This window comes from Schistocerca gregaria, chromosome 3 (genome assembly GCF_023897955.1).
Source record: "Schistocerca gregaria isolate iqSchGreg1 chromosome 3, iqSchGreg1.2, whole genome shotgun sequence".
Taxonomy (NCBI): Eukaryota; Metazoa; Arthropoda; class Insecta; order Orthoptera; family Acrididae; genus Schistocerca; species Schistocerca gregaria.
In genome coordinates, this window is record NC_064922.1 from 462688518 (window position 1) to 462706992 (window position 18475).

Sequence of the window (18475 nt, forward strand, 5' to 3'; positions counted from 1 at the left end):
GAAAGTGGATTTAGTTACTCACAACCCAGGTTATGAAGCAACAGGGAAAGGAAAACAGGGAGGGTAGCAAGGATGGAGGCATGGTTGTTAAAGGGAAGCCAAAGATATTCTACTGTAGGTACTGTGCCAGCTTCAAACCAAAGAGGATGCATACAGAGGGAAAGAGGTATATAGTATAAAGATGTGTGTATCTATCGACTGTACTGAGCTAAGTACTGGCCAGCCCCGCTATCTCTTTGTTAGTATTAGTTCCACATCTTTATATGAGATTTTCCATTAATTATTTGGAATAATAAGAGTGGACGATCAAGAACGAAGTGCTCGTATTAAGAAGGGTGTAAGACAAGGCTGTAGCCTTTCGTCCCTACTCTTCTATATGTACTTAGAGGAAGCAATGATGGAAATAAAAGAAAGGTTCAGGAGTGGAATTAAAATACAAGGTGCAAGGATAGCAATGATACGATTCGCTGTTGACATTGCTATCCTGAGTGTAAGTGAAGAAGAATTAAATGATCTGCTGAACGGAATGAACAGTCTAATGAGTACACAGTATGGTTTGAGAGTAAATCGGAGAAAGACGAAAGTAATGAGAAGTAGTAGAAATGAGAACAGCGAGAAACTTAACATCAGGATTGATGGTCACGAAGTCAATGAAGTAAAGAAATTCTGCTACCTAGACAGTAAAATAACCAATGACTGACGGAGCAAGGAAGACATCAAAAGCAGACTCGCTATGGCAAAAAAGGCATTTCTGGCCAAGAGAAGTCTACTAATATCAAATACCGGCCTTAATTTGAGGAAGAAATTTCTGAGGATGTACGTTTGGAGTACAGCATTGTATGGTAGTGAAACATGGACTGTGGGAAAACCGGAACAGAAGAGAATCGAAGCATTTGAGATGTGGTGCTATAGACGAATGTTGAAAATTAGGTGGATTGATAAGGTAAGGCATGAGGAGGTTCTACGCAGAATCGGAGAGGAAATGAATATGTGGAAAACACTGATAAGGAGAAGGGACAGGATGATAGGACTTCTGCTAAAGACATAAGGGAATGACTTCCATGGTACTAGAGGGAGCTGTAGAGGTCAAAAACTGTAGAGGAAGACAGAGATTGAAATACGTCAAGCAAATAATTGAGGACGTAGGTTGCGAGTGCTACTCTGAGATGAAGAGGCTGGCACAGGAAAGGAATTCGTGGCGGGCCGCATCAAACCAGTCAGTAGACTGATGACAAAAAATAAAAAAAAAGTTAAACCTCCAGAAGAACTTCTGTACCTCAATTCCTTGCTTAGGGTTTGTGCCTTGGATTTTCGATGTGGCCTTCAGCCAATCTAAATTAAATCAAAGGAGGTCTTTCGTTAAAACCTTGAGAGTTTTGATTCTTGCTTGTGTGATTGTGTGTTTAAGAAATAAAGTTTATATGTTGAGTGCAACTGACAGTAACTTTATTTTGGCCCCTTTCCACAAATATAGCCGCATCCGCTCTGTGCTGCTAGCCCATGGATTTCACGTAGTTTATTTATCAAATGCAATTCACCATTGTATTGAATCAAGTTAATGTACCCCCTTCTCAATGTAATAAGTGAGCATTGTGTGTTACTTTGTATACCCGCAAATATTTTCAAAGGAAAGTTATTAGAGTCACAGGTCTTATACCAAAGATTATGTTTGTGGGAATTGATAGGCAATATGACTCAGATAATCTAAACATTCATAGTGGTGTCTGTTTGTTCTATATCGTGTCTCCCTACCACTTTCGCGCAACGACGCTCTGAGCGTGTTTTTAGGGAACTGACTAGTTTGAACCTGGGACCTGTTGCTGGTAAGGAGACGCCAGACCACACATGACATGTAGAATTCAGAAGAGTTCAGTGAGACTAGCGGTGATATAACCAAATACTTAATGATCTCAGCGTCAGCTTCACTGCACTCCCTGTAAAAGAATCTTAATACTAACTAAATTTAGTGGAAGGGGTTCAAGGCTTTCCTATTTTTAGTTAGCTGGTAAAATAACGTCGAAAAAGCAGTTACGTTTACCATTGCAAATTTTATACTACTCACAAAACATCGTTTATAAATTGCACTATTGATAAAAGGAAATGTTTTAATACAGGATGCTAAAAACCAACTGCGTTCAACAAAAATGTGAACGAATATTCCCTGAATGGGTTTCCAAGTTCTACAATGGATTGAAGGATGACCTATGCCATATCACATCTATAATCTAGGTTTAAATTAAGTTTCATAAAAGAGAAAACTATCAAAATGGTCTACAGTGACCCTCGATTATCTTTAATAACTTATCTAACTTGTCGTAAATTACAATGGCTGATGTGGCTTCTCAATAACTATAAAACAGAAAAAACATCGCGTTTCAGATCTTTACTTCAAATGGCAAATGTGAACACCATGAGTTTTCATTAACGATCGACACTAGTATTACGCAAAAAAGGGGATGTAACAGATGAGACTTCTGCAGTTCTGAATGAAGCCTTATGCGCTAAAAAATGCTGCATCGCGTGCGTTCATTACCTTATCGGTGTTTAGGCAGCGTCAGGGCAGCGGCGGGCAGCACAGCTCCGCTCACCTCGCCATCTCGGAAGCAACTCTTCTCTAACTTCTCCTTATTACATTTACCAAAGCTGGTTTAAAAACAACTATCTGGCTGTGTTTTCATCTGACCAATCAGGGTCTCAATGTTAACCTTAAGCTCCGCCTACAAAAATTCTGCCTATCCAATGAGAAACGTTATACTTTTCGTGGTGGGGTAATGTTTTTATAGTTTGCAACGTAACAGAGACGCTAAAAAAACTCACGCTAAAACCTGCAGCTGGTGTGGTCCTTTTAGCGTTATCGTAAGATCTATACTGTTCTTCTGGAGGGCTCTATCTTTTAACATGGGCTGGAGGGTGATCCTAATGTAACAGACACGTGAAAAGGCTCACGCTAAAACTTGCGGGTGGTGGTGGCCCTTTTTGTGTTACCGTAAGATCTATACTGTTTTTCTGGAGGGCTCCAGCTTTTAACATGGGTGACGTAACAGAGACGCGAAAAAGTCTCACGCTAAAACGTGCGGGTTGTGTGGCTCTAGTGGTTAGCTGGCGACGTGGGTGTCCAGTCCGTCCCTTATCGTAGGGCCTTCTAGCTTAACACGGTTCTGCTCTCGGCTTCTGTTCTCGTTTCTCCCCTCGGAACTGCGTCGGTCTCACAGTGGGAAGGTACGACTTGCATTTAGGCATTCTTGTGTTAGTCTGTGGTATTCCATTTGCTCACTCGTTACTCATATTACTTTGGTTAATTTAATGTCACGATTTATTCGGAGCTATGTGACATACTACTGGATTTGCTTATCATGTCAGGGTTTTCATGGAAGGTGTTGGATTTGTCTGACATCTTGCAATAATAATTCGAAATTTCAAATAGATGGAGTGTCCCACAGAAGCCATCAGATGGTGACAGGTTTCGGTAACAATATGAGATATTTTATTGCAAATGTAACAGGTATGACTGAGACGTAAGGGAGCTACTGGTACAACAAAAGTAACATGCACTTGTAATCACGCAGGAAACGAGAAAGAAGAGCACATCATCATTATTAACCTCTACACATGTCAAAAAATCATTCAGTGAAAACTGAATCACAATTACTAGAGTCAAAGCACTGTTTCACGAGAAACTGTCCCTAACTATATAAACATTGTGTCAGCCCAAAATACTAATGGCTTGGAAGACAACATTGTAGATACCAAGTCTCGATGCAGCTGCAGCATGACAACTGGTGGCTCCATATATCATCGGAGGTGAATATCCAAGACAGGTAGACTGGCGTCGGACGATAGGTCGCGGGAGGATTTCCCGGAGAGCTACTGACTGAGGAACTGCGGCAGTGGTCCGCATAAAGCTCAGAGAGCAGGTCCATCGAAAACTGACTAGCTGTTGCTGCACACCAGCCTTAATACTGTCGAGGCGCCAGGACATGTAGCGACCAATTTTCGAGCACGTAATCCTGTGGAAGATAGTGGGTCCACATTGGCTGCGCTCTCTTGGAGTGATGCCACCGCCGCCTGTTGACAAGGTGTGCACTCGGAACTGCAGTGGTAGTGTTCGCGGTTGTAGCCCCTTCGACTTTTGGCACCGGCCATCTGTGGCTCCAGCACTGACAAGCTGGAACTCTATGAGCCCCCACACAGCAACCCTTCATCTACGAGAGATTTGGCACATCTCAGCTTCCCAGAAGATGACAGTGCTATAGGGACTATAGTGGGTAAAAACTGCAGAGGAAGACAGAGGCTGGAATACATCCAGCAAATAATAGACGACATATGTTGCAATTTCTACTCTGGGATGAAAAGGTCAGCGCAGGAGAGAAATTCGTAGTGGCCCAAGTGAGACAACTGACGACTATGACGACCAAAAAATAAATAAATAAATAAAAGACACGATAGAGAGTAAACATCTCACGTTGGCAGTACCAATAGTCCTGAATTTTTGGATGTTCAAGGGTCTTGTGAACTGCTGGTGAACAGTCACATGACTTCTTGGAGGATTGGGTCCTGCAGCGGGCAGCAAGCAGTGACTGGGTTGTCAGTGGGTAAGCTGGCCACTGCTCAAAAAATGGCTCTGAGCACTATGGGACTTAACTTCTGAGGTCATCAGTCACCTAGAACTTAGAACTACTTAAACCTAACTAACCTCAAGACATCACACACAACCATGCCCGAGGCAGGATTAGATCCTGCGACCGTAGCGGTCCAGCGGTTCCAGACTGTAGCGCCTAGAACCGCATGGCCACCCCGGCCGGCAGCCACTGCTGCTTCGGTTTCTGTGTCAGTATGAAACCAGACATCAGGAGCCGCATTGAAATTCCAAATCTCACTGGGAGAAGTGACAGGATGTCCACAATGGCATGTTCCATTGTTGACCAATAATGGGTGTCATAGTGATACCCCGAGTGGAACAGTGCCCACCTTTGCAGGCATTAGGTGGTCCTGCCTGGAATATTAGCATGGGCATTCAACAGTAGTCACAAAGCCATATGATCTGTTGAAACATAAATTGCGTCCATACACATAATCATGAAATTCCTTGACTGCAAGAATGATAGATAAGGATTCCTTTTCGGTTTGACTGTAGTTTTTTTGTGCTTGTACTAATGTCTTGGAAACAAATGCAGTTGGGCATTCGACTCCATCGACTTCGCGAGAAAAAAATTGCCTCTAACCTGAAGTCAGATGCATCTGCCGTCATCAGGAGGGGCCTTCAAAGATTGTATGCCATGAAGTACCTTGGGCAGAGTAGAGCCTGTTTGTGGTCTCAAAAAGATTTGTCTCATATGGGTGACCATTACCACTTAACACTCTTGTGAAGGAGCTGATTCAGTGGTTCATCTATAGCTGCCGCATGAGGAATGAATTTTCTGTAATAACTCAGTTCACCTAAAATAGATTTTAGTTATTGGCATCTCTAGGGGCAGATACGCTTTGTATGACCTAAATATGATGTGGAGAGGGGTTTATCCATGATGCACTGAAAATATGTTCCAGGTATTCCACTTGTAGTGGAACAAACTGCATTTTCCTTATTGCATTTCAAATTATGCCATTAGAGCACACTGAACAAAAAAATTCTGTGCGTTTATGAGTGTAACAAAGATATCGTCCAGATAATTTTCCGTCCCTGGAACGTCCCATCTGGGATGTTAGAAATAACGTTGGAATGTTGGCACAGTGCTGGCAGTGCTGAAGGGCAGACCATTATATCAACAAAGACCAAATGGCTTGTTGATGACCTACAAGTAAGTATCCCAGATGCCAATTTTTGCAAAAGCTTTACCTCCAGCAAGGCGTTCCATGATTCTCCATTACAGGAATAGAGTATGTGTCAATTACGGACTGGGAATTGAGGTTTGAGTAAAGGTCCCTTGAGCCGTGAGTGGCCCATGTGCCCGCCATCGTGTATTTTACACCCTGTTTTAACGTACTCCCCCCCATGAACCATGGACCTTGCCGTTGGTGGGGAGGCTTGCGTGCCTCAGCGATACAGATGGCCGTACCGTAGGTGCAACCACAACGGAGGGGTATCTGTTGAGAGGCCAGACAAACGTGTGGTTCCTGAAGAGGGGCAGCAGCCTTTTCAGTAGTTGCAGGGGCAACAGTCTGGATGATTGACTGATCTGGCCTTGCAACATTAACCAAAACGGCCTTGCTGTGCTGGTACTGCGAACGGCTGAAAGCAAGGGGAAACTACAGCCGTAATTATTCCCGAGGACATGCAGCTTTACTGTACGATTAAATGATGATGGCATCCTCTTGGGTAAAATATTCCGGAGGTAAAATAGTCCCCCATTCGGATCTCCGGGCGGGGACTACTCAGGAGGATGTCGTTATCAGGAGAAAGAAAACTGGCATTCTACGGATCGGAGCGTGGAATGTCAGATCCCTTAATCGGGCAGGTAGGCTAGAAAATTTAAAAAGGGAAATGGATAGGTTAAAGTTAGATATAGTGGGAATTAGTGAGGTTCGGTGGCAGGAGGAACAAGACTTCTGGTCAGGTGACTACAGGGTTATAAACACAAAATCAAATAGGGGTAATGCAGGAGTAGGTTTAATAATGAATAGGAAAATAGGAATGCGGGTAAGCTACTACAAACAGCATAGTGAACGCACTATTGTGGCCAAGATAGATACGAAGCCCACACCTACTACAGTAGTACAAGTTTATATGCCAACTAGCTCTGCAGATGATGAAGAAATTGAAGAAATGTACGATGAAATAAAAGAAATTATTCAGATAGTGAAGGGAGACGAAAATTTAATAGTAATGGGTGACTGGAATTCGAGTGTAGGAAAAGGGAGAGAAGGAAACATAGTAGGTGAATATGGATTGGGGCTAAGAAATGAAAGAGGAAGCCGCCTAGTAGAATTTTGCACAGAGCACAACTTAATCATAGCTAACACTTGGTTTAAGAATCATGAAAGAAGGTTGTATACGTGGAAGAACCCTGGAGATACTAAGAGGTATCAGATAGATTATATAATGGTAAGACAGAGATTTAGGAACCAGGTTTTAAGTTGTAAGACATTTCCAGGGGCAGATGTGGACTCTGACCACAATCTATTGGTTATGACCTGTAGATTAAAACTGAAGAAACTGCAAAAATGTGAGAAATTAAGGAGATGGGACCTGGATAAACTGAAAGAACCAGAGGTTGTACAGAGTTTCAGAGAGAGCATAAGGGAACAATTGACAGGAATAGGGGAAAGAAATACAGTAGAAGAAGAATGGGTAGCTATGAGGGATGTAGTAGTGAAGGCAGCAGAGGATAAAGTAGGTACAAAGACGAGGGCTGCTAGAAATCCTTGGGTAACAGAAGAAATATTGAATTTAATTGATGAAAGGAGAAAATATAAAAATGCAGTAAATGAAGCAGGCAAAAAGGAATACAAACGTCTCAAAAATGAGATCGACAGGAAGTGCAAAATGGCTAAACAGGGATGGCTAGAGGACAAATGTAAGGATGTAGAACTTATCTCACTAGGGGTAAGATAGATACTGCCTACAGGAAAATTAAAGAGACCTTTGGAGAGAAGAGAACCACGTGTATGAATATCAAGAGCTCAGATGGCAGCCCAGTTCTAAGCAAAGAAGGGAAGGCAGAAAGGTGGAAGGAGTATATAGAAGGTTTATACAAGGGCGATGTACTTGAGGACAATATTATGGAAATAGAAGAGGATGTAGATGAAGACGAAATGGGAGATACGATACTGCGTGAAGAGTTTGACAGAGCACTGAAAGACCTGAGTCGAAACAAGGCCCCCGGAGTAGACAATATTCCGTTAGAACTACTGACGGCCTTGGGAGAGCCAGTCATGACAAAACTCTACCAGCTGGTGAGCAAGATGTATGAGACAGGCGAAATACCCTCAGACTTCAAGAAGAATATAATAATTCCAATCCCAAAGAAAGCAGGTGTTGACAGATGTGAAAATTACCGAACTATCAGTTTAATAAGCCACGGCTGCAAAATACTAACGCGAATTCTTTACAGACGAATGGAAAAACTGGTAGATGCAGACCTCGGGGAGGATCAGTTTGGATTCCGTCGAAATGTTGGAACACGTGAGGCAATACTGACCTTACGACTTATCTTAGAAGAAAGATTAAGAAAAGGCAAACCTACGTTTCTAGCATTTGTAGACTTAGAGAAAGCTTTTGACAATGTTGACTGGAATACTCTTTTTCAAATTCTAAAGGTGGCAGGGGTAAAATACAGGGAGCGAAAGGCTATTTATAATTTGTACAGAAACCAGATGGCAGTAATAAGAGTCGAGGGGCATGAAAGGGAAGCAGTGGTTGGGAAAGGAGTGAGACAGGGTTGTAGCCTCTCCCCGATGTTATTCAATCTGTATATTGAGCAAGCAGTAAAGGAAACAACAGAAAAATTTGGAGTAGGTATTAAAATTCATGGAGACGAAGTAAAAACTTTGAGGTTCGCTGATGACATTGTAATTCTGTCAGAGACGGCAAAGGACTTGGAAGAGCAGTTGAACGGAATGGACAGTGTCTTGAAAGGAGGATATAAGATGAACATTAACAAAAGCAAAACGAGGATAATGGAATGTAGTCAAATTAAATCGGGTGATGCTGAGGGAATTAGATTAGGAAATGAGACGCTTAAAGTAGTAAAGGAGTTTTGCTATTTAGGAAGTAAAATAACTGATGATGGTCGAAGTAGAGAGGATATAAAATGTAGACTGGCAATGGCAAGGAAAGCGTTTCTGAAGAAGAGAAATTTGTTAACATCGAATATAGATTTATGTATCAGGAAGTCGTTTCTGAAAGTATTTGTTTGGAGTGTAGCCATGTATGGAAGTGAAACATGGACGATAACTAGTTTGGACAAGAAGAGAATAGAAGCTTTCGAAATGTGGTGCTACAGAAGAATACTGAAGATAAGGTGGATAGATCACGTAACTAATGAGGAGGTATTGAATAGGATTGGGGAGAAGAGAAGTTTGTGGCACAACTTGACTAGAAGAAGGGATCGGTTGGTAGGACATGTTTTGAGGCATCAAGGGATCACAAATTTAGCATTGGAGGGCAGCGTGGAGGGTAAAAATCGTAGAGGGAGACCGAGAAATGAGTACACTAAGCAGATTCAGAAGGATGTAGGTTGCAGTAGGTACTGGGAGATGAAGCAGCTTGCACAGGATAGAATAGCATGGAGAGCTGCATCAAACCAGTCTCAGGACTGAAGACAACAACAACAACATTTAACGTACTTTCACCTCACTACGTTAATTTAAATTACTACTGTCACTGAGTTGCTCCTTTGCTTGATCGGGAGCGGCGCTAGCAACGCGTATCGATGTATCCCCTCTCGTAATATCTCCCGCTCGTTGTTTGTCGTGAGTGAGTTCGGGTTGCGAGTTCGAGTCTGCCAGTCAGTTAAAACGCTTCTGGACCGCAGTCCGGGCCTGCCAGTCGGGTGAGTTGCAATGCGGCACTACTGAAGTCGGGTTGGAGCAGCAGTGAGGTCTGCGTCGACATGGCTCGCCGGACCATTGCCGCCATGCATCACTCGAGCCGGGCCACGGTCTTGGTGGATCGTCGGTCGGTCGTCCTACCGGATAACGAGTTTTGGCTCGCCGATCGTTCATGAGTCGGCTGAGTGTGTGTGCATCGACTCCCGATGTGTCTTCGTGTGTGTTTAGTTAAGGTTGGGTATCGTTCAGGTTTTGGTGCAAGTGTTTGTCAGGTTGTGTGTAGTTGGCGTTACTTCCACTGACGACTAGTTTAGATGTTGTCGGCATTCCGAGAGCAGTCGGTCTCTTGTTGCGGACGAGAAAAGTTGTCTCGTCGCGGTGCAGTCGGCTGCGGCCGCTGGCAGCCCCTGCGCAGTGTCGGAGCGTGTGTGGAGCTGTCCGATCGCTACGAACTTCGTGGTTCATCGACCCAGGACGACCAAGCCACGTCCATTCATGTTGTGGTGGTTCGTTTTAGTGGTTTGCTGTTTGGGAAGTTTTCCTATAAGCAACACCGAGTGTTTCTACTGCTGAAATTTGGCCGCCATGCGGTGCAATTAACTATTTTGGTCAACTACAATTTGAGTGTAGTAGTGGAATTTTCTGTCTTGTGGCCATTAGTGTTCTAGTTACCTGCCCTGGGCACTAACGTAATTTCAGGTAGGAGAAACTGCCCTCAACCTTTGGCCCTTTCCACAATACTATTGCCTGTTCTGCACAGCGGGTTTGGCGGGTGATTCATCCCAACAAATCCTCAACGATCCATTTGATTTTTTAGTGATCTTAATAGGTGTGACCCAGTGTTTGTAATAGGGTCAGAATTCCTTCTTCTTGTACGCATGACAAAGCTTGTCACGCAGAACAAAACATTCTCGGTGTCACAGAAGCAGTAAAGAGATGTGTGCTTCAAAGTTGGTGACACCAGCTGATCAAAGTGAAAAAACTGAGGCACATTTAGAAGAGAGGTCCCGCAGGTTGGAACTTAGAATGAATTGTCGAATGTGATTCGTTGAATTGTGGACTTCTATACCATGGACACTGAAAATATCCCAAACCAAAATGTTCATGATCCAGATCGCATCAATCACAATGATTCGGACTGACAGGCCTGCTGTTTGCTACTGAACCAGAGTGTTGAAATGACCCTTTATCTCGAGGATGCCATTATACTATAGTTTTTCAATTCCCTAGAAAAAGGTTGTAGCGCAAGAGAGCCCAGGCAGTGATATGTCTTCTGATCGACATTAGTGGTTGAAGGTCCAGTATCAATTTGAAAAACAACTGGGATGACGTTGATAGCCACTTAAAATGTTGACTTATCAGAGTCTGGGAGCATGGCGTGTACCTGGAGGACAGTAGGACCTTAGACGCAGTCAATATCGTCTGAGTCATAATCCCTGGAGTCCACTTGGGCACAACTGATATTCATCCTCACGAACTATGAGCACTCTACAGCTCTGCATTTTGCCCTAAGAAAGTATCACTGCTGGCACTAATGTGCTTAAAATCAATTACTGCGCGAAGGTAACTGCTGGATGTGCTGTCCACCCAGCGAGTCTTAACCGGAGGAGGACTTGGCCAACAAAGCAGGCTGGCTTTAGGGAAAGAGCTGAGTCTGGGTCCAGCGAGTTGAGTGGGCAAAAAACACCTGCAATGGGTGGGAAGATCTGCCAAGGGCCTTATGGACTGCTCAAAAGCACACATGTAGGTAAGTAAAGATGGGTCATTGAGCCTTAAGAGTTCATTTTGGTCCTTTATCTTGAGAGAGGACCAATATCATATCCCCAACGTACGATTCTACGTAAGTGTTTACACTGATCATTAGAACAATGGAAACTGCAGCAGCTAAATAGCCTTATAAATAAATTACCCACTCACTGTACGACCATGGCAGCTAAAAAGCTTGTGGCGTATGGCTATCACGTGCGCTTGTGCTTCAGACTAGTTCAATGAACAGAATTTTAATGCTTCGTAAGGAAAACATGAGGTTCGACCTCATTATTGAGCTGCTGCAAGACGTGATAGATTTCTGCTCCTGCATAGAGTGAAAAAAATGTGTGCTGCTGGACATCACCTGAGATATTGTGAGTGATGCTGTTCACGGGTGGCGACGTAGTTGGTTCACAGCTCCACCTGTTTGTCAAGTGCCTGGAATACGGTGGGAACCGTCTGGAATACCTTTACCAATGAGTCGATGTGGGAGAATCGTTTGGCGTTTTGTGGTGGCGTGGTAGTGATGGCAGCCATCTTCTCCTGAGCCTATTGCATGTTTAGTAGAAGCAGTGGTGACGTAGACAGAGTAGAATGATACGTGGAAAATATGCGAAGAAGGATCTCCTGCATAAGGCATAGCACAAGCGTGCAGAGTGGGTCCACAGGAAAAAAAGCATCTCTCTAGCTGAAGTGGCTTACGCCAGGTTCGACTAAGATAAACTAAAGCGCAGGTTGACAATAAAGCGATTTCACTGAAATGAATATCAAACTCCAGTTCCCCTTCTTCAGAGCGAAATTACACAAAACAAGAAATCGTTCACAATTAAGTCTTTGAAGTGGGTGAAATATATAAGCTTAGTGAAATGGCAGCCACTGAAAAATGAATCACAATTAGTAAAGTCAACTTACTGGTTCAAGAGGAACTGATTGCCTCTAATTACACAAACACTGCATCGGTCCAAATTACCAGTCCCGAAAATCTTCACTGTAGAGGCCAAGTCTCAGAGTAGATTGGGGGCCACAGCTGGTGGCTATACGTAGAGTAGGTGGCGAAGATCTTAGACAGGTAGACTGCCATCGGATAACATGTCACGGAAAGAATCCAGGAGAGCTTCGGATCGAGGGACCGCGGCAGTAGTTGGCATAAGGCCCAGAGAACTCGTTGTGGAAAACCGTGTGTGCCGGCGTAAATACTCTTGAGGATCCAGGAACTGTGAGACTTACTTTCGAGCATATGATTCTAAAGAAATGAGTGAGTCCACGCTGAATGTACCCGCTTGGAGCGGTGCTGCTGCCAGCTGTCGGCAGGTGTATACTCGGAGCTGCGAATGTGATCTTTGCCGTTGTGATCCCTGATGCTTTTGGGGTAGGCCACCAGTGGTGCAGCGCTGTTACGCCGTAGAGCTATGAGCACCGACATAGCAAGTTGAACTCCCGAAAATAACGTGTTGGTGGAGTTGCAAAACTATTGTTGGCTCCCGTAGACTGTGATACATCATGTGATCAAAAGTATCCGGACACCTGGCTGAAAATGATTTACTAGTTCATGGTGCCCTCTATTGGAAACACTGGAATTCAATACGGTGTTGGCCCCTCCCCCCCTTAGCCTTGATAGCTTCCACTCTCGTAGGCATACGTTCAATCAGGTGCTAGAAGGTTTCTTGGGGAATGGCAGCGCATTCTTCACGGAGCTCTGCACTGAGGAGAGGTATCGATGTCGGTCGGTGTGGCCTGGCACAAAGTCGGCGTTCCAAAACATCCCAAAGGTGTTCTATAGGATTCAGGTAAGGACTCCGAGCAGGCCAGACCATTACAGGGATGTTATTGTCCTGTAACCACTCTGCCACAGGCTCTGCATTCTGAACAGCTGCTCGGTCCTGTTGATACATACAATCGTCATTCCCGAATTGCTCTTCAACAGTGGTAAGCAAGAAGGTGCTTAAAACATCAATGTAGGATTGTACTGCAATAGTGCCACGCAAAACAACAAGGAGTGCAAGCCCTCTCCTCGAAAAATACGACCACACCATAACACCACCGCCTCCGAATTTTACTGTTGGCACTACACACGCTGGCTGATGACGTTCATTGGGCATTCTCAATTCCCACAACCTGCTATCGGATCGCCACATTGTGCACCGTGATTCGTCACTCCACACAACGTTTTTCCACTATTCAATCGTCCAATGTTTACGCTCCTTACACCAAGCATCGTTTGACATTTCCCGGCGTGATGCGTGGCTTATGTGCAGCCGTTCGACCATGATATCCAAGTTTTATCACCTCCCGCCTTACTGTCATAGTACTTGCAGTGGATCTTGATGTAGTTAGGAATTCCTGTGTGATGGCCTGGATAGATGTCTGCCTGTTACACATTACGACCCTCTTCAACTGCCGGCGGTCTCTGTCAGTCAACAGACGAGATCGGTCTGTACGCTTTTGTGCTGTATGTGTCCCTTCATGTTTCCACTTCACTATCATAACGGAAACAGTGGACCTAGGGATGTTTAGGAGTGTGAAAATCTCGCGTACAGACGTATGACACAAGTTGCACCCAATCACCTGACCACGTTCGAAGTCCGTGAGCTCCGACCCATTCTATGTCTGATGTCTTACTATGTCTGATGACGACTGAGGTCGCTGATATGATATAACTGGTAGTAAGTGGCAGTAAAATTAACCTAATGTGAAAAACGTATGTTTTGGGGTTGTCTGTATACTATTGATCGCATAGTACAAGTAACCGTGGACTATGGTAGTTTCCCTAGTAATATTGGTCAGTTAATGTCGTAACCGTGATATCAGTACGTCAGTTGTGTTGGATACCGATCGGGCGTTCTCTCTGTTTCTGTATGCAATCAATGTCTCTCTAGATTCCGCTGGAAACCAGAACGGTTAACGTTGTAGAAACTGGGTGAGGCTGTGTCAAGGCCAGAGTAACCTGCAGAAAATTTTTGTTCTACATAATTATTATTTTGTCTCTTACCTAAAAGCAAACAGTATTTATAGCAAAATTGAACCTGTCAATGTTTCGTTCATATTTTATTAAAAATGGTTGATTTTTAACATAAAACAGTAAAAAATAAAAAAGACAGATTTATCTTAAAGCGCTATAAAACGTAATTTCATCACAGAAACGGAAAATTAGAATAAGAACGAAAATAAGACATATCGAACATAGCTTCAATACTTCGTCGAGCTTATACGTCACATGTTCCTCTTACTGGTAAACAAATTTGGCTCTCATTAATACTAATAGGGAACTCTTGCCAAGAACGGTCGTTTCAATACAAAATAAAAATAATTATACAGACTTTTTATGTTTGTGCAGTTGCATCAAAAGTAATTGCTTTGGTTGCATAACAGCGCATACGTTACGGGATCAATTAATTTTTATTACTTACAAAATACAATTTATATTTTGAAATAATATAAAGTTTAGAACGGACTTACATTGAACTATGTGCGGCTCCAACTAAGTGCAAAACAAACAAAAACAAAGAGACACCATCGGCTCCCAGACTCTCCCTTACACATTCTTTTACATTTCTTTCCCTACCAACGCTATGAATACTACCGGTAATCCTACCATTTACTACTTCTTTTATGTACTGTAGTAAAACCATCGAAACGTAGCTTTGGTAGTGCACCTGTTGATTTTTGTTTCCTGTGAATGGTTGACTTCGAATACATTAAAAATGTGAAGTACAATGTGTCTCTTATTTGCAACACGAGTGTGAGAGCGGAGAAACGTATTTGTTTGTGCAGGAGGTGAAACAACCAAAAATATCGTATATCCCAAAACACATGAATAAACTTATTCAAATTTAATTCAATGCACAAATAATCATTGTCTTTCATTTATTTTGTACATGTAAGTATGTCTGCTTTGTATATATGTACGGGCAACTACTTAAAAAGAAGAGAGGCGTTGCAGTGCTTGTTGAATACAGCTAGTTAACAATATACGAGTAAAACGACGTAATTCTCACAATATAATGAAACGTTCTTGTCTTTTACCTGTCACACTAATTTACCTTAAAAATAATGTTAACTGGATGACTAATGACTATTGGAGGTTCAAAATACAAAGCGTTCCTCGTGTACTTCCCACCAGATTTGGTTCTCTGACTCACCGAATCAGTTATATCAAAATGAGAATTTTAGAATCGCGCCTCCTGTTGGATAAATCCCTGAGGAAAACCGATGCAAGGTAACGGACAGCACAGGCAGTACACAGATCATTTCACATTGCGAATAGTTTAGTGCAGTAGCGCCAAAGCGAGAGGTAATACAAACACTCGCGTACCTGACCGCAGCGGTGACTGTGTGACGTGTGACAGCAGGCGCGGGCGGCGCGGCTCGCGCGCCCCTGCAGCGCCGGCGGTCGTTCCCGGCGCAGCTGGCGGCGGGCCTGCAGCGGCAGTCGTCGCTGGGCGAGGTGGGCCTGCGCGCCGTGCCCGGCCGTCGGCCCTCCGTAGACTTCGCAGAGGAAGAGCCGCCCTCTCCACCGCCGGACGGCCGCCGGCGCGTCGCCCGCCTCCTCAGGAGACACTAACGCCGCCACCAGGTCAGTGCAGCCACCACACCTCCCAAAATCTCAGGCTCAGGGGACCGCAGTCATAGTGTCGAAATCGTCAAAACTGCTTTGATGTCCATGATCCAAGGCAGCGGGAAACGAACTTCCTAATACAGGAAACTTGTAGCTGGCTTGCGCGCCAGCAACAGATATGCTCACGGGCCATTATATTTAAAACAAGTGACGTGGGCAACGAACGTAACAAAACAAGCCGTGGCTAAAGCTAAAGCTGAATCAGTAAGGGAGGCATACGAACAACTACAGAAAAATCAAGATATGAGACAACTGATACGGATAGGCAGATCGAGAGATAAAGCTTCTAAGGATCTGAAAGCAATAATGCAAATGAAAGATGAAACAGGAATAATTCTGCATGACCATGGAAAAATAATCCAAAGGTGGTCGAATTATTTTGAGAAATTGCTGAATGAAGAAAGTGTAAGAGTGAAAACTGAGGAAGGTGGGGCAAACGAAGGATTCACGATGGATATAAGTCGAATGAGCAGTTGAAAAGAAGAAAAATGGGACGGCAGTTGGCCCAGACAAAATCCCCGTTGAGGTATGGAAGTGTCTCGGTAAAAAGGGAATTGAGCTCCTTTGGGATTTAATGAAGAAGATTTGGTGACAGGAGGAGATGCCAGACGAGTGGAGAACTATTGTACTGATCCCAATATTTAAGTGGAAAGGTGATGTGCTGGACTGCAGTAACTATAGAGGTATTAAACTGATGGCACACACAATGAAAATCTGGGGGAAGAGTTATAGAAGCAAGATTACGCAAGGAGACTCTGGTGTGTGAAGAACAGTTTGGGTTCATGCCTGGAAGAGAAACGACTGATGCAATACATGCATTAAGGCGAATAGTGGAGAGACACGGGGAGCTACAAGCCGATCTACATATGGCTTTCATTTATTTGGGGAAAGCATATGACAGAGTCCTAAGGAACGAAATATGGAGAAGCATGAGAGAGCAGTGCGTGCCAGGGAAGTATGTGAGGTTAGAGAAGAGGAGCAATGATACAGGTGAGAAGTAGTGCGAGCATGACAAAGGAGTTTCCAGTAAAAGTCTGGTTACATCAAGGGTCTGCGCTTAGTCCCTAGTTCTTTGACCTGATTATGGATGTGCTGGTGAAAGATATGAAGAAGGAAGCGCCGTGGAATATGACGTTTGCGGATAATGTGGTTCTTTGTGAGCAGAGTATCGACAGACTTGAGGAAAAGCTGGAGGATTAGAGGAAGGCACTAGACGAAAGAGGGATGAAAATTAGCAGGACAAAATCAGAATATTTAGCACTGAAGGATGTGCATATGAGGCCTTGCAAGATCCAGGATGATGAGCTGAAATCTGTCTGCAAATTTAAATACCTGGGGTCGCACATACAGAGGGACGGAGGACTGGAAATCGAAAGACAACACCGAATAAATTGCGATTGGAACAACTGGAGGAAAATGAGTGGAGTGTTGTTTGACACGAAGGTGAGCATTGGGTTGTAAGGGAAAGTGTACAAGTCGGTGGTAAAACCTGCTATGATATACGAGGCAGAGACATGGCCAATCACAGTAGCCCAGGAAAGGAAGATGGAAGTGGCGGAAATGAGGATGCTGAGGTAGATGTGTGGGGTAATAAGGAAAGACAGGATTAGAAATGAATTTGTTAGAGGAGCTGTGAAAGTGGGACCCATGGGGAAAAAGATACAAGAGAGCAGACTAAGGCGGTACGGACACTTACAGAAAAAAGGGGAAGAGTATATCGGAAACAGAGTTGAAGATATAAAGATTAAAGGAGCAAGAAGGAGAGGAAGACCGAACATGAGGTGGAAGGATACGATATCCTGGGACCTAAGGGAGAAAGGATGGAAGAAGGAAGAGGCAATGGATAGAGTACTATGGAGGAGAAGGATCCAGAAGAGCAACGCCGACCCTACGTGACCTGGGACAAGGCGACGATAAAGAAAGAAAGAAAGAAAGTGATGCGGGCAACATAAAACGAAAAACTAATAAACATGTCTTAGAAGAATTTATGCAGAGTCAAGTACCAAGCTTTGAAAGTTGAACTGATGTGTGGGACTACACCTCAAGTCCTATACAGTACTCTACCAAACACACTGAAAGAGAATTATCTATTGAAAAAGCAAGGCAATCTTTTTTTCGAGGTCCAGTTGGCTAACAAGACTCCATAATTAGACAAAATTCCGTTACAACTACTGATCGCCTTGGGAGAGCCATACATGACCAAACTCATACATCCGGTCAACAAGATTTTGAAAGTCTCTTGGGGTTTGCTGCCGTATGCTAAAATCAACTCCATTCTATATATCGGCGATCCAACCGGTCGCCAAATTCAGGAGAATGCTGCTTCTCTTGATGAGTCCCGCTGAGAACCGATGCCAGGCTGCCAATCGACGTCCTACATAAGCTACCGAACCGTACACGGCGCATGCGCCGCTCATCACAGTTGCTGCCATCCAGGACTGGGCAGGTGGCGAGGCCCTTAGTAGAACAGTGGCGGCAGCGATAGATACTCGGACTGGCTACACCGAACAACGTTCGGTTTTGATGCGGGATAGTACAGGATTCCACGTCCTGCAAAGAAGAAACCCATAGTCTCTGTTAATTAAATTACCCGCCAACCTAATTTCAATTGCTTCTTTGTAGACA

At 43.9% G+C, this 18475-nt stretch overlaps 1 protein-coding gene across 2 annotated transcripts in view; it reads left to right on the forward strand.

The window, feature by feature from the left end:
- LOC126353898 (translation initiation factor IF-2-like) overlaps positions 1–18475 on the forward strand; it is a 278434-nt gene that overhangs the window by 140618 nt on the left and 119341 nt on the right. The window contains exon 1 of one of the 2 annotated variants that reach the window (XR_007565231.1): positions 15730–15808. The exons of the other annotated variant lie outside the window; for it this stretch is intronic. The gene's annotated coding sequence lies outside the window, so the exon portion shown is untranslated. Of the gene's footprint in view, positions 1–15729; positions 15809–18475 lie in introns of those variants that run through there. 2 annotated transcript variants of the gene reach the window in all.